At 46.5% G+C, this 15465-nt stretch overlaps 1 protein-coding gene across 1 annotated transcript in view; it reads left to right on the top strand.

Annotated features, from left to right (window-relative positions):
• LOC144929065 (pancreatic alpha-amylase-like) overlaps nucleotides 1–3501 on the top strand; it is a 31104-nt gene extending 27603 nt beyond the window's left edge. Inside the window, exon 12 of the transcript XR_013636175.1 lies at nucleotides 2172–3501. The gene's annotated coding sequence lies outside the window, so the exon portion shown is untranslated. The remainder of the gene's footprint in view (nucleotides 1–2171) is intronic.
• Nucleotides 3502–15465: the final 11964 nt, after the last annotated feature.

Here is a 15465-nt window from a genome sequence, read left to right as displayed (position 1 = left end):
AAAAATTTGCCCACCCCTGGGTTAGAGTAAAAGAACAATTAGATATTAAAGACTGAGTACCTGTAGGAAGCTTATCAATTGGAATGAGATGTTATTCTCATTTAACAATAATGCTTGCTAGCAAAATCACTTAGGAATAATTTATCAGTGATAAAAGGTTTTTCTCACTTTGTGAATTGTACTTGTGTTTAAGTGTGTTGTAAATAAAACTACATCTGTTGCTTTCCAAATAAATGTTGTAATGAGTTATTTTAATTGGACTGGGGTGGGAAAAGGAATGACATTTTGCCAATTCTATAGGTGTTTAACACTTAATTTTCATTTAAACCTTCCACAATTACACCACAGAGAAAAGAACAGAAAAAGGTAGAGAAGCAGCAAATGTGGTTTTCTTGCTGTGGCCACTTGTTTTGATCATATGTTCTTTCAGTGTATGGAAAATAACTGGATTAAATAGCATAAAATAGTTTATCGGTTGATGTGGTAGTTGTGCCATTTCCTTATATTCTTTGCATAACCCATTCAGATCATCAAGCATTTCCAACATTTGTCAGTCCCTTTCCTTACACAATATATTAAATGTTTAGTCTCAAGCGATAGCTACCGAGGCTGTGATCTTGGCACAAGCTAAGGGACAGTCCAGTGAGTATTAGTACTGAATAGTTATAGCAGTATAGTAATATTTTTACTTAAGCGTGCTAAAATAATGGTAACCAAATTATTTTCTGTGGTGTCTAAAGATGAGTATCTAGGGACAGGGGAGAATGTTTCATGAAATGTACATCATAATAACTTTTTTCAACTTTCTTTGAAGCATCAAGTATTGGCCATTCCTGGATTTAGGATATTAGATTTGGTGAAACAGTGGAAAATCCTATTTTTAACTGATTTCGAGTAAACTGAATTATCCCAATTTTCTGAAAGATAATTTAACACAATATACTACTTTGTTCTATTTGAATATTTATTACATGTGATTATTTCTACTTTTATATAAACTAAAAGCACCTTTCCCAGATGCTGGGTTCTACTGAAAAACTTTAAACCACAATTCTTAATAAACAAACAAACTAGTAAATCAAGCATCTTATCCTGCTCACCCACATCTCAGAACTAGATAGGCCAAAAGGTAATATGAATATATTAGATAACAATAAGCCACAAGTTACCAAACCTTAGCACACCCTAAAATCAGATATAATAGATGGACGTTGTACTAAGTCCTGAAGGTGAACACATTTGGGCTTCTTCAGACCAAATGGAGATGGTGTGGCAGTGTCTCAGGTAACTTTCCTTCCTTCTAGCTAAGGGCTTAGCTACATTTGTGAGTTAGCACACATTCAAGCAGCCTCGGGTGCCCTAACTCACTACCCGTCCACACTGGCAAGGCACGTAGAGCGCCCAGACTCCGCGGCTAGAGCACTCCTGCTACTCCACCTCGGAGAGTGGAATAATACTTGATGCGCCCCCACTGGAGCGCCGCAATGCCAGTGTGGACGCCCTGGTCTGTTAGTGCACTCTGATTGGCCTCCAGAAATGTCCCACAATGCCTGTTCTAGCCACTCTGGTCATTTTGAACTTTACTGCCCTGCCCTCAGGTGACCAACCTTCAGACCCACCCTTTAAATTCTCTGGGAATTTTGAAAATCCCCTTCCTGTTTGCTCAGCCAGGCGCGGAGTGCTCTCAGCAAATCTTTCCAGGTGATCATGCCTCCACACGCCAGGCACTCCCCAGTATGGACCAATGGTGAGGTGCTGACCTCATCAGTGTTTGGGGGGAGGAAGCTGTCCAGTCCCAGCTGCGCTCCAGCCATAGGAATTACGATACCTTCGGGCAGATATCAAGGGACATGATGGAAAGGGGCCATGACAGGGATGCAGTGCAGGGCAGGGTTAAAGTGAAGGAGCTGCAGAATGCCTACCACAAAGCCCACGAGGCAAACCACCGCTCCGGTGCTGCCCTCGCAACCTGCCATTTCTACAAGAACTGGATGCAATACTTGGGGGCGATCCCAGCTCCACTCCGAGTACCACCATGGACACTTCAGAGCCGAATTCAACAAGGCAGGAGGAGGAGGAGGAGGAAAGCGGGACTGAGGGTGCTGAGGAAGAAACCCCAGAATCCCTAGAACAATGCTGCCTCTGTTAAGTGTTGCATTTTGCCTTTACAGATGCAATCTTGAGATCTCAGTTGTCCATGTTATCACCAGCCAAAAGACTCCAAAGAATTAGGAAGAGGCCACGTAGAAGCAAAGAAGACATGCTGCATGAAGTAATGCAACAGTCTCTTAACGAGAATCTAAAAGTGCAGGAGTGGAGGGAGAGTGAAAGGAGGATCTGCCAGCAGAATGAGGAGTGGTGGCAGAAAAGTGTGGAGCTGCGGCAGCAAAGCACGGATCGGCTTATAAGCATCATGGAGTGCCTAGCGGACTTGATCCAGGACTCATAGCCATGCAGGTGGATGTGACAGGGTCAGGCCAGATGGCTATAGGAGAGTAATAGAAGGCAGATATATTAGCCCCAGGCTAAGTAGGTCCCTTTTCCCTGGGTAAGGTAACAGGGAAGGTTCCAGAACAATCAGGAACCTTCTGGAGACAATTAAGACAGGCTGATTAGAACATCTGCAGCCAATCAAGGAGCTGCTAGAATCAATTAAGGCAGGCTAATCAGGGCACCTGGGTTTTAAAAAGGAACTCACTTCACTTTGTGGTGTGCGTGTGAGGAGTTGGGAGCAAGAGGCACTAGGAGCTGAGAGTGAGAACATGGACTGTTGGAGGACTGAGGTGTACAAGCATTATCAGACACCAGGAGGAAGGTCCTATGGTGAGGATAAAGAAGGTGTTGGGAGGAGGCCATGGGGAAGTAGCCCAGGGAGTTGTAGTTGTTGCACAGCTGTTCCAGGAGGCGCTCTAGACAGCTGCATTCCACAGGGCCCTGGGCTGGAACCCGGAGTAGAGGGCAGGCCCGGGTTCCCCCCAAATCCTCCCAACTCCTGGTCAGACACAGGAAGAGTCGACTTGGACCGTGAAATCAGAAAAATGGCCAAGCTGAGGGCTGCCATGAAGCTCCAAGGTGAGCAAATCTGCCAATAAGCGCAAGATCCACCAAGGTAGAGCAGGAACTTTGTCACATGGAGCGCTACCGCGCGCAACCCAACCCAGCAACCCTTGTCCCAAAACTCTTTCCCTTGTGCCCCGTGTCACCTCCAGCCCACTTTCCCCAACATCTGGGTTCTTATTGCCACCAGCTGCCTCCAACACTTGTAGCTTCACCAGCCAGCCCTGAAAAATACAACCCTTACCCACTGCACTCAACCCCCATCACCATGCAGCGTAGCTATCCTGAAGTGAAGCACTCATTGCACAGCACTTCAGACCAGAAGTCTGAGTATGAGAACAGGCAAATCTGTGATTGAACCGTTACCCATCCCACCCCCTTGCCCTGTCTGTTTCCCAAGCAGTTGTGTTTCTTTTCAATAAATGGAATTTTTGGCTTTGAAAACATTCTTTATTATTGCATAAAGTAAAAGATACCTTAGCCCAGGAAAGCAAGAGGCACTGCAAGTCAGCATAGCAAACACAGATTCCTACTAACAGTTGAACCACTGCACTTCACTCCTGTGCAGGGCACCAAACATCACTGGTGGCTTTCAGCCTCAAATTGCTCCCTCAAGGCATCCCTAATCCTTGCAGCCCTGCCTGGGGCCCTCTAATAGCCCTGCACTCTGGCTGTTCAAATTCAGCCTCCAGGTCTTGAACCTCCGAGTTCCATGCCTGAGTGAATCTTTCACCCTTCCCTTCACAAATGTTATGGAGGGTACAGCACGCGGATATAACTGTGGGGTGCTGTCATCAGCCAGGTCCAGCTTTCTATACAGAGAGCAGCAACAGCCCTTTAAACGGCCAAAAGCACACTCCACAGTCATTCTGCACCACTCAGCCTGTTGTTGAACCATAGAATATCAGGGTTGGAAGGGACCCCAGAAGGTCATCTAGTCCAACCCCCTGCTCGAAACAGGACCAATTCCCAGTTAAATCCCACTCCTTGCTGCTGTCAAGGCTCCCTGTGGAGGGTTTCATGAGCCACAGGATTAAGGGGTAAGCGGGGTCTCGAAGGATCACAACAGGCATTTCGACTTCCCCTACAGTGATCTTCTGGTCTGGGAAAAAAGTCCCGGCTTGCAGCTTCCTGAACAGGCCAGTGTTCTGAAAGATGCGTGCATCATGCACCTTTTCAGCCCAGCCTGCATTAATGTCAATGAAACGCCCACGGTGCTCCACAAGTGCCTGGAGAACCATAGAGAAATTCCTTTTCCGATTAACATACTTGGAGTTTAGGTAGGCTGCTGCCAGAACTGGAATATGTGTCCCATCTATTGCCCCTCTGCAGTTAGGGAAACACATTTGTGCAAAGCCAGACACAATGTCATGCATGTTACCCAGAGTCACAGTTCTTCTGAGCAGGATGCGATTAATGGCCTGCAAACTTGCATCAACACAATTCCAACCACTCCAAACGGGCTAGTGACCAATTGTAGCTGTCTGGCAGTGCCAGCTTCCAGATTGCAATAGCCACCCGCTTCTCCACCAGCAGGCCAGCTCTCAATCTCATGTCTTTGTGCCACAGGGTGGGGGGGCGAGCTCCTCATGCAGTCCCATGAAAGTGGCTTTTCTCTTCTGAAAGTTCTTCAGCCACTGCTCGTCATCCCAGACTTGCATGACGATGTGCTTCCACCACTCAGTGCATGTTTCCTGAGCCCAAAAGTGGCGTTTCACAGTGGTGAGCATGTCCGTGAATGCCACAAGCAGTCTCGTGTCGTATGCGTTACTCACGTCAATATCATCATCGGTGTCCTCACTGTCAGTTTGGATCTTAACTCAACTGCCAAACATGACGTGCTGGCGAGACTTGTCAGCATATTCCTCAGCAGTTCAGGCTCCATTCTTGTAGACCGAAAGGGAAGACAGAGCGTGCAGTACAAAAACCTTTGAGAGATGGTGCCAAATGTGGATGGAAGCTCAGGGATTGCTGGGATGCGAACCAATGCATCACGGGGCATTGGGACAGGGCCCAGAATGCCCCGCACCTCCTGCCCCTTCCCACAAGCCACAGCGCCAGAATGGGAAGAGGGGTTCTGTGGGATAGCTGCCCATAATGCATGGCTCCCAGCACTGCTGCAAGAGCTGCAAATGCGGCCATGCCAGTGTGCTTGCAGCTGTCAGTGTGGACACACTGCAGCACTTTCCCTAATATGCTCTACAAAGGCGGGTTTAACTCAAAGCGCTTTACATCTGCAAGTGTAGCCATGCCCTAAGTTACTACTAGTACTAACTTAAATACAAATCCCTGAAAATTGTTCTTGCCAGACTATATATATATATCTAACATTCATTCACCACCACACACACTGAGTATGACCATAGGCACCCCTGTAGTCACATGCTACACACTACTGCAATAATATCTGTATATAATATGTCTTGTAAGAGAGGTATCATTTGAAAGCTAACAACATGCTGGCTATTAATATCACTGTAAAATGCAGGTGTTAATGTAAAATGTGAAGTTATGAATTCCTTCTGTATTATGTTATGAGAACGTGTTTAAGACCAGACAGCCTAGCCTAGATAAAGGTGATAAACAGATCTGTCTGAGACAAAGCAATGTTGATTTACCTCAATTTACATAATAGCTGTAAACAAAGCTATTGAATTAAACCAGCAGGGGGTTATCCGTTTCCTGAACGCTAGAGAAAAAGAACTAAATGGCTCCAGCACCCCAGAGAGAGACACAAGACTCAACCCCGGGGCTTCTTGAGGGTATGTCTACACTGTCACTTGGCTGGCAAAACTTGTGTCATTCAGGGGTGTTAAAAGACCCCCTCCCCGCAACGACAAAAGTTTTACTGACAAAAAGCACCAGTGTGAACAGCGCTTTGGGAGCAGGAGCCGACAAAGCTGCTGCTGCTCGCTGGGGGGAGGAAGTTTTTTGTGGGCAGGAGAGCTCTCTCTCCTGCCGACAAGCAGCAGCTACACTGCACAGCTTTCAGCGGCACAGCCGTGTCGCTAAAAGCTTTGTAGTGTAGCCATAGGCTGTGTAAGGTGAAAACTTCCCTTTAGGGATATAAGCGAGAGAGAGAGAGACACTCCATCTTTTTCCTTCACCTAGGAGACAAAGGCCATGTCTACACTATGAAATTAGGCCAAATTTATAGCAGTCGATTTTTTAGAAATCAGTTTTATACAGTTGATTGTGTGTGTCCCCACTTAAGACCATTAAGTTGGCAGAGTGCATCCACAGTACCGAGGCTAGTGTCAACTGGAGCGTTGCACTGTGGTTAGCTATCCCACAGTTCCTGCAGTCTCTGCCGCCCATTGGAATTCTAGGTTGAGATCCCAATGCCTGATGGGGCAAAAAACATTGTCGTTGGTGATTCTGGGTACATGTTGTCATTCCCCCCCACTCCCCGTGAAAGCAACAGCAAACAATCATTTCGTGCCTTTTTTCCTGGGTTACCCGTGCAGACGCCATACCACAGCAAGCATGGAGCCCACTCTACTCACCGTCATTGTACGTCTCCTGGATGCTGGCAGATGCGGGACTGCATTGCTACACAGCAGCAGCTCCTTGCCTTGTGGCAGCAGATGGTGCATTACGACTGTTAGCCGTCCTCGTCGTCTTCTTGGTGCTCTTACCGGCCTCAGTGAGGTTTGTCAGGGGTGCCTGGACATAAATGGGAGGGACTCAGGTCATTCTCTTCTTTAAGTTTTGTCTATGAAGATTCAGTCCTGCCTGGAATATTGGCAGAGGGATAGCTCAGTGGTTTGAGCACTGACCTGCTAAACCCAGGGTTGTGAGTTCAATCCTTGAGGGGGGCCATTCTGCCTCAGGCTGCCCTCCCAGCCAGCAGCACCGTGAGCACTCAGGAGAAGATGACAACTAGCAGTCGTACTGCACCAGCCTACCCCTTGCTCCTCCCTCCATGAAAGCAACGGCTGATGATCATTTTGTGCCTTTTTGCATGTGGGAGCCATAGTGCTGTCAGCATCATCATCCACCTGCTGCTTCCGCTGCCACTCTGCTCTCCTGCAGACGCCATACCACGGCAAGCATGGAGCCCGCTCAGATCACCGCAGCAGTTATGACTGTTCTAAACACCACGTGCATTATCCAGCAGTATATGCAGAACCAGAACCTGCAAAAGCAGGTGAGTAGGCAACGGCAGCGCGGTGAGGACATGGACACAGACTTCTCTCAAAGTATGGGCCCCAGCAATGTGGACATTATTGTGGTAATGGGACAGGTTCATGTCATGGAACACCGATTCTGGGCCCGGGAAACAAGCACAGACTGGTGGGACCGCAAAGTGTTGCAGGTCTGGGCCGATTCCCAATGGCTGCGAAACTTTCACATGCATAAGGGCACTTTCATGGAACTTTGTGACTTGCTTTTCCCTGCCTTGAAGCACAAGTATACCAAGATGAGAGCAACCCTCACAGTTCACAAGCGAGTGGCGATAGCCCTGTGGAAGCTTGCAATGCCAGACAGCTACCGGTCAGTCAGGAATCAATTTGGAGTGGGCAAATCTACTGTGGGGACTGCTGTGATCCAAGTAGCCAACACAATCACTGAGCAGCTGCTACCAAGGGTCATGACCCTGGGAAATGTGCAGGTCACAGTGGATGGCTTTGCTGTAATAGAATTCCCTAACTCTGGTGGGGCAATAGACGGAACCCCTATCCCTGTCCTGGCACCAGAGCACCAAGGCAGCGAGTACATAAACCGAAAGGGGTACGTTTCAGTGGTGCTGCAAGCACTGATGGATCACAAGGGACGTTTCACCAACATCAACATGGGATGGCCGGGAAAGGTGCATGACACTCGCATATTCAGGAACTCTGGTCTGTTTCAAAAGCTGCAGGAAGGGACTTTCTTTCCAGACCAGAAAATAACCACTGGGGATATTCAAATGCCTTTAGTTATCCTTGGGGACCCAGCCTACCCCTTAATGCCATGGCTTATGAAGCCATACATAGGCAGCCTGGACATTAGTCAGGAGCTGTTCAACTATAGGCTGAGCAAGTGCAGAATGGTGGTAGAATGTGCATTTGGACGTTTAAAAGCACACTGGCGCAGTTTACTGACTCACTCAGACCTCAGCGAAACCAATATTCCCATTAAGAAAAGGAGTACTTGTGGCACCTTAGAGAATTACAAATGTATTTGAGCATAAGCTTTCGTAAGCTTCAGCTCACTTCATCAGCTTATATGCAAATAAATTTGTTAGTCTCTAAGGTGCCTCAAGTACTCCTTTTCTTTTTGCGAATAGAGACTAACACGGCTGCTACTCTGAAACCTGTCAATATTCCCATTGTTATTACTGCTTGCTGTGTGGTCCGCAATATCTGTGAGAGTAAGGGGGAGACATTTATGGTGGGGTGGGAGGTTGAGGCAAATTGCCTGGTCGCTGATTAAGCACAGCCAGACACCAGGACGGTTAGAAGAGTACAGGAGGGTTTGGTGTGCAACAGAGAAGCTTTGCAAACTAGTTTCATGACTGGCCAGGCTATGGTGTGAATGTTCTGTTTGTTTCTCCTTGATGAAAACCCCCACCCCTTGATTCACTCTACTTCCCTGTAAGCTAACCACCCTCCCTTCCTCTCTCCCCTTCGATCACTGCTTGCAGAGGCAATAAAGTCATTGTTGCTTCAAATTCATGCATTCTTTATTAATTCATCACACAAATAGGGGGATAACTGCCAAGATAGACCAGGAGGGGTAGAGGAGAAGGGAAGGACAAGGCCACACTGCACTTTAAAACTTATTGAATGCCAGCTTTCTGTTGCTTGGGCAGTCCTTTGGGGTGGAGTGGTTGGGTGCCCGGAAGCCCCCCCACCGCGTTCTTGGGCTTCTGGGTGAGGAGGCTATGGAACTTGGGGAGGAGGGCGGTTGGTTATACAGGGACTGTAGCGGGGGGGTCTGTGCTCATGCTGCCTTTCCTGCACCTCAACCATACACCGGAGCATATCAGTTTGATCCTCCAGTAGCCTCAGCATTGACTTCTGCCTTCTGTCAGCAAGCTGACGCCACCTATCATCTTCAATCTGCCACCTGTCCTTGCGTTCATATTGTGCTTTCCTGGACTCTAACATTGTCTGCCTCCACGCATTTTGCTGGGCTCTTTCAGTGTGGGAGGACTGCATGAGCTCAGAGAACATTTCATTGCGAGTGCATTTTTTTCGCCTTCTAATCTTCGCTAGCCTCTGGGACGGAGATGATAGGGGGAGCGTTGAAACATTTGCAGCTGCAGGAGGGGAAGAAAAAGGGAAAGTAGTCGTTAAAAAGGCACACTTTAGAGAACAATGGGTAGACTCTTTCAGGGTGAACCTTGCTGTTAACATTACATAGCACATGTGCATTCAGTACAAGGTTGCATTTTGCCTCTTATAGTGAGGGTCTGCTGGTTTGGTGTGAGAAATCACACACACAGGGCTGGCAGGCAACAGAATTCAGCTTGCAGGAGCTCTGGTAAGCCACAGTCTTTTGGCTTCTTTAACCTTCATAACATGTGGGAATGGTTTCAAACAGCAGCGCCCTCATTTCCCATACCAAACAGCTGTTGGCTTGGCCATTTAAAATGGGTTGGCAATTTAAAAGGTGGGGCTGCGGTTTTCAGGTTAACGTGCAGCACAAAACCCAACTAAAGCCCTCCACACACATACACAATTCTCTGGGATGATCGCTTCACCCCTCCCCCCCAGTACATGGCTAACAGCGGGGATGATTTCTGTTCAGCCACAGGCAAACAGCCCTGTAGGAATGGCCACCTCTGAATGTCCCCTTAATAAAATTATCCTATTTCAACCAGGTGACCATGAATGATATCACTCTCCTCAGGATAACACAGCAAGATAAATAACGCATGTTGCTTGAATAACAGCAAACACAGGGACCATACGCTGCCATGCTTTGTTATGCACTGACTCCAGACTATGTGCTCCTGGCCTGGCATGGTAAAGTGTCCTATCATGGAGGACGGAATAAGGCTGCCCTCCCCAGAAACCTTTTGCAAAGGCTTTGGGAGTACATCCAGGAGAGCTTTATGGAGATGTCCCTGGAGGATTTCTGCTCCATCCCCAGACATGCTAACAGACTTTTCCAGTAGCTGTACTGGCCGCAAATTAATCATTAAACACGCTTGCTTTTAAACCATGTATTATATGTACAAAGATACACTCACCAGAGGTCCCTTCTCTGCCTGGTGGGTCTGGGAGCCTGTGTTGGATGGGTTTGGGGGATACTGGCTCCAGGTCCAGGGTGAGAAACAGTTCCTGGCTCTCAGGGAAACCTGTTTCTCTGCTTGCTTGCTGTGCGCTATCATCTTCCTCGTCCCCAAAATGTGCATCCCTGTTGCGTGATAATCTATTGACGGAGTCAAAGCACAGGGGTGGGGTAGTGGTGGTGGACCCCCCTAGAATTGCATGCAGCTCATCATAGAAGTGGCATGTCTGGGGCTCTGACCCCGAGCAGCCATTTGCCTCTCTGGTTTTTTGGTAGGCTTGCCTGAGCTCCCTAAGTTTCACGCAGCACTGCTGTGGGTCCCTGTTATAGCCTCTGTCCTTCATGCCCTTGGAGATTTTTTTCAAATGTTTGGGCATTTCATGTTTTGGAACGGAGTTCTGATAGCACAGATTCATCTCCCCAAACAGCGATCAGATCCCGTACCTCCCGTTCGGTCCATGATGGAGCTCTTTTGTGATTCTGGGACTCCATCAGGGTCACCTCTGCTGATGATCTGCACTCACCTGCAGCTTGCCACACTGGCCAAACAGGAAATGAGATTCAAAAGTTCCCAGGGCTTTTCCTGTCTACCTGGTGACTGCATCTGAGTTGAGAGCGCTGTCCAGAGTGGCCACAATGGAGCACTCTGAGATAGCTCCCGGAGGCAAATACTGTCAAATTACGATCATGCTACCCCAAATTCGACCTGGCAAGTCGATTTCAGCACTAATCCCCTCGTCCGGGGGAGGAATACAGAAATCGATTTTAAGAGCTCTTTAAGTCGAAGTAAATGGCTTTGTCGTGTGGATGGGTGCATGGTTAAATCGAACTAATGCTGCTAAATTCGACCTAAACTTGTAGTGTAGACCAGGGCAAAGAAACCAAGTGATCTGATCTCTGTGGTGGGTCCTGGTCAGGCTGGCCAGTAAAATGCTGGAAGGGAGACTGGGTAACAGAAACCATCCTGAACAAAAACTCTTTTGATAGACTAAATTTTAGACTTTTAGAAGTGTGTTTTCTCTACTTTTATCTCTAATACCTGGTATCACTGAATCCATGCTCTTTTGTTAATAAACTTACTTTACTATAAACCAATTCAGTGATGTGGAAGGAAAGAGTGCATTTACCCCCACTTAAATTAATAAGCTGATGTACTGACTCTTAAACAGAGTGAACTTAATATCTTCTGAATACCCAATGATAGGGGCTGTGTGTTTGATGCTGGAGTTCACGGATTGTTAGCTGCTCAGCGCAGTTTGGGCTGGGTGAGCCTTGAGGAAGACAGACTAGTGGGGGCAGGGAACTGATACACAGTCTAATCACAAACAAAACTCACTCTTGCTGGGGCAGAGAGGTAACACAGTGGCTCACAGCTCTGGGTAGCTGCAGTAGTGCTAACATATGATGATGATGGTGCAGCAGATAAAGGATCTCCAATTGTCATGGTGTCCATGCCATGGTTTCAAGTCCTCTATCTGTCAAGGATAGCTTGGTTACTGTTGTGCACCAGTTTCCCCCACTTTAAAAGAAGTCCTGCACAGGCATCTTCCAGTTTTTTGGAAAACAACATTTGCACAAGTCAGAAGTCTGGTGGCAATCAGTGAGTGGTGACGGGAACAGGACAGTGAAATCCAGAAGTTCCTAATCACAGACCGACACACAGGCTGTGGGTGTGTGATACAGTCATCTTGCTTGAGGACTGAGGCGGCAGCTGCACCCACGACTGAGCAGTCCTTTTTAGGATCCACTCTGCTCACCCCACATGGGGAAGGGGTTAGGAAAGGTACCCTAAAAATAGTCTTGCCTCTGTTTTTCCTGGCTGGATATCCGCATCCAGCAGGCTCACCACATCAGTGAACAAAAATGTAAGAAACTTTTCAACTTTGGAACTTGGAATGTATGTACCCTGATGGACAACTCAAACAGCAACTGACCAGAGCAACATACAGCCATTATTGTTCATGAATTGAGTCGATATTAACATAGATATTTAACATCGATATTGCTGCTTTGTCCGAAACTAGAAGAGCTGATGAAGGACAGGTCAGGGAGGAGAAAGGAGGATACATTTACTTCTGGAACGGAAAAATCTATAGATGAACCCCGATTGCTTGGAGTGGGCTTTGCTATAAAGAACAAACTCGTAAGGCACCTCTGAGGTACCTGTTGGCATTAATGAGCGGTTTATGACACTCTGAGTGAGGCTCACCAAAAATCAACAGGCAACTATTGTGAGTGCCTGTGCACAACACTGGATGCTGATGAGAATGTAAAGGAAGATTTTTATTCTCAGTTGGAAGCCATTTTATCAGAGACCTCTACAGAAGACAAGATCATCCTTCTGGGGGATTTCAATGCACTTGTTGGACGACACTCAGATCTGTGGAAAGGAACAATTGGGAAAGAAGGAGTTGACAAAAGCAATTCAAATGGAATTCTGCTCCTGACCAAGTGTGCTGAACATGAACTTATTATTACCAACATTCTTTTCTGACAAAAGGAAAAGTTCAAAACATCTTGGAGACACCCACTGTCAAAGCACTGGCGTCTCCTTGACTACATCACAGTTCATGCCCGAGATCATAGTGACGTACTTCTCACAAGAGCAATGACAAGTGCTGATGACTGTTGGACTGATCATCACCTTGTTCAATCCACAATGAAAATTAAGATTGCTTCCAAATGCAGGCTGCAAAAGAAGCAGGTCAGGCGCAAGCTGAAGGTTCAAAATTTGAAGGGCCCTATTAAGTGTGACCACTTCCAAACAGTCTTAGAAGAAAAGCTCCCATCAGAGTTTCCAGAATAAACTGAGGAACATTGGAGCCAGTTGAAAGCAGTAATCATCAGTGCCCATGAGGAAACCATAGGCTACCAAACCAAAAAACATCAGGACTGGTTTGACAAGAATGATGCTGAAATTGAACAACTCATTGATGAGAAGAGAATAGCATTTTGTGCTTGGCAGAATGACATAAATTGTAATATAAAGAGAGAACCCCATGCCAAGGTGAGGGCGGAAGTACAATGTAAAACCAGAGAACTTAAGAACAAATGGTGGACTGAGAAAGCGCAAGAACTCCAACATCTCACAGACATCCACAATACATGTGGTTTCTTTAGTGCTACCAAGGCTGGGCCAATTTGTCATGGTATGAATCCTCTTCACTCTAAGGATGGAACCACACTGCTGAAGGACAACGAAGCCATCAATTCTCGCTGGAAAGAACATTTTGAAGATCTCCTTAACCATAATTCTATGGTTGCAGATGAAGTCCTTGAGCAAATCCCTCAATGACCATTTAGGGATGAGCTCGGAGACCCTCCCAATTTGTATGAGGTACACAATGCCACCCAGCAGATGAAGAACAACAAGGCAGCAGGTCTAGATGGGATCCCCGCTGAAATCTTTAAAAACGGTGGACCAGAGCTAAATCGGCAGCTTTACCTGCTTATTCTTAAAATCTGGATAAAGAAGGAGATACCCAGTGAAATGAGGGATGCCCTGATTGTCACTCTCTTCAAGAAAGGGGATAAAGTGGATTGTGGAAATTATCATGGTATCTCCCTCCTAACCATTGCAGGCAAAGTTCTGTCGTGGATCCTTGCAACCCACCTTCTGCCCCTGTCAGAAGACATTTTACCAGAGTCACATAGTGGTTTCCACCATGTTGTGGAACTGCAGATATGATCTTTACAGCATTGCAGCTGCAAGAAAAGTGTTGGGAGCAATACCGACCACTGTACATGGCTTTTATTGATCTAACTAAAGCTTTTGACTCAGTGAATTGCCATGCCCTCTGGATTGCATTTTCTAAGATTGGATGTCCTGATAAATACATCAATGTCCTAAAATTGCTTCATAATAACATGAAAGCAACTGTTCTGAGCAGCACTGGCTCCCAGAGTGAACCTTTCAAAGTACAAACAGGAATAAAACAGGGCTGTATCATCGCTCCAACCATGTTTGCAGTTTTTATTGCAGTCATTCTTTACTTAATTGCTAGGAAGTTTACAGCTGGCATTGAAATCATTTGCAGAATAGATGGAAAACTGTTCAGGCTTAACAGGCTGAAAGCCAAGAGTAAGATTTCCACAATATCTATTGTGGAACTTTAGTATGCTGATGACAATACAATCTTTGCCCACTCTGAGAAAGATCTTCTAACTATCTTGAATGTGTTTGCTGATGCTTACACATGACTTGGTTTCACTCTTAATATCAGGAAGACTAAAGTGCTCTATCAGCCTTCTCCAAATGAAGTATTACATGCCCCATCTATCAAAATTAATGGAGTGGCACTGGAGAATGTTGACCATTTCCTCTACCTTGGAAGTCATCTTTCATCCAAAGCAGATATTGATGCAGAAATTTAACATCGCCTGAGCTGTGCCAGTGTAGATTTTTCTCGTTTACAGCACAGGGTCTTTGAAGATCATGACATTAAAACAGACACCAAGCTTCTTGTTTACCAAACCGTTATTCTCCCAACACTGTTGTATAGGTCCGAAACTTGGACACAACCTACAGACACCACTTGAAAGTCCTTGAGAGGCATCATCAATGCTGCCTTCATAAGATTCTAAAGATCAAATGGGCAGACAGGCACACTAATATTAGTGTTCTGGAAGAAGCAAAGATAACCAGTATCGTGGCAATGATCATCTGTCAGCAATTCCGCTGGACTGGTCACATTGTTTGGATGCTAGACCCTCGTCTCCCAAAACAGGTCCTGTTCTCTCAGCTGAAAGAAGGGTATTGTAACATGAGTGGACAATGGAAGGGTTATAAGGACTTGCTGAAGGACAACCTAAAAAATGTAATATTGACATTGACACTTGGGAGACACTTGCCCAGGATCACTTAAAATGGAGTGAAGTCCTATGTGATGGTCCCCTGCATTTTGAACTTTCTCGCCAACAAGACGAAGAGGACAAGAGGCACAGAAGGAAGGAGAGACTGGCTTCCAGTCATGGTCAACAGCCTCCTGCTGAGCCTGAAAACATCTTCCCTCATTGTAATAGAACTTGTGGTTCAAGGATTGGCCTCATTAGCCACCTGAGGACCCATAACTCCCAAAGAAGATGATCACACTCAGTAACAAGTGATCGCCCATCATCATCATTCCACTCATTCGCTAACTTGCACACCGAGTTTAACTGTTTCATGCATTATTAGTATCTAGC

The sequence above is a fragment of the Lepidochelys kempii genome, chromosome 8, assembly GCF_965140285.1.
Source record: "Lepidochelys kempii isolate rLepKem1 chromosome 8, rLepKem1.hap1, whole genome shotgun sequence".
Classification (NCBI taxonomy): Eukaryota; Metazoa; Chordata; order Testudines; family Cheloniidae; genus Lepidochelys; species Lepidochelys kempii.
Note: the sequence above shows the minus strand (reverse complement) of the source record. Positions and strands in the feature narration are given on the sequence as shown.